A 1,944-nucleotide genomic window follows, 5' to 3' on the forward strand; every position below is an offset into this window, starting at 1 on the left:
ATAATATATTGGATGGGGAAAGTGTGAAGTGTATGTTGAATTAAGGTGGAAACACTAAACAAAAAAAAAAATGTAAGATATTACAAAGTAGATATAGATGCATTATTCAAAAGTGTGTACAAAAAGGGCTCTTTTACAAGCATGGCGTCATATTGCAAGTGGGACAAGGTGATCCCTCATTCAAGGGATGCTTTTGGACTCTAGTCAAAGGCATACAGCCCCATGTACGAGTGAGCTCCTCCTCCCTTTGCTTGTATATGCTTACATTGGTTAAACTCAAAAAGTGAGTTCAAAAGAAGGGATAAATTCTAGCTTAGGTAAACTTATCTACTTCACTGATATTAAATAATGCATGTTTTAAAAGAGGTTTCTTTGAACTTAAATAGGCTTTACTCTTTAATGTAGAATTGAAGTTTGTATGAAGTCAATGAGTCCTTATAGTCTACAACCACTCATCTACCAATACACATCAATCAAACATTATATCATATAAGTTCTTACCAACAAAATACTTAAGGTGGATTAAAAGTTTAAAAAATATTATTTAATTATTATTTCCATAACATACTCTTGAGTGTAAAAGCAATTGTCTTCAATTTTATTGCGTCGACTGATCAAAAATTTATATAAGAGATATGTGTTATGTCAATTGGCAATATCTACCATACTGCGTCAATTACATGTAATGTTTGTGTTGCCTCCATTGACAGTATACACAAGAATGGATGTTGCTTTTATTGGCACTCTGCACTATACAATGACAAGTTTTGGCAAACTTAAATTTACAAACATTTATTGCCTTGACCGGCTCTCCACATACAAGCGTTGCCTCGGTTGATGTGAGGCACAATCCTGTTGCCTCAATCAGCATTTTATACAAGAATTAACGATACACGCCTCACTGGGTGATTTGTATGCTATCTAACGAGTGTGATTGTTAGTTATAGGCAGTTATGAGAAATGATATCAATGAGGTAATGCTCGAATATATAGAGCTTCCTCAACTTATTGGTTTTCATACTCCATAAAAGGTATATATGAAATTGTTGACCAGCAGTGCACGAATTTGATAAAAGATGCATTAAGACGAATATCAAGAGATTCCGTCAGTGCATAGTGACTCATCAATCTTTGAGTCTCTCCCTTATTACACACATCTCACGGGCCTCTCTCTCTCTCTCTCTCGTGTGTGTGTGTGTGTGTGTGTGTATGTGTGTGTGTGTGTGTTTGGGGGGGGGGGGGGGGGGGGGGGGGGGGGGGGGTATTATCTTCTATCACCCAAGTGTGTAAACTCCCTCTTTTTTATGCCATAATATTGCTTCTTGTTCTAGGAGCTCCAAACTAATCACTTTTCTTCTCATAATATTGTTTGCTCTATCAATTCCAAACCAGCTACAGAGTTATTTCCTCACTCACGATGTACCATTTCTTTGCCTTCACTCCCTTGCTAATCGCAACAATACTCCTTCACTAGGCTCGCTCCTTTCAAAATTGTCAAGAACTTGAATTAATAGCTTTCCATCGATTAACATCTTGCAACACTAACTTTAAATGTTAGATAAAATCATTAAATCACATTGTACCTTAGCAAGTGTTATGGCTCATTGCCTTTCCGCCAACAGGCGCACATAAGCACGGCAAGAATCTCTTTTAAAATGCTACAGCCAAGGACATGTTTGACATCATCTTAGATTATAGGGATGTGCAACCAAAATAGCAATGGCTTTAGGTGACTCAAACCTATAGATGATCTAAGCAATCACTCCTCAAGTTCAGAGACAGCATTTCAATGCACAATACATCATGCTAACTTGAGCATCTTTTCTATACAAGCCCAAGATGTCTCATGACAAAAGGACTAATGAGGACACTTCAACAATGAAATACGAACGAACCACCATCTACAAACTATCAAAAAGCAATGAATTGTACTTGCAAAAGCTC

Source organism: Adiantum capillus-veneris, chromosome 13, assembly GCF_014529385.1.
Source record: "Adiantum capillus-veneris isolate H3 chromosome 13, ASM1452938v2, whole genome shotgun sequence".
Taxonomy (NCBI): Eukaryota; Viridiplantae; Streptophyta; class Polypodiopsida; order Polypodiales; family Pteridaceae; genus Adiantum; species Adiantum capillus-veneris.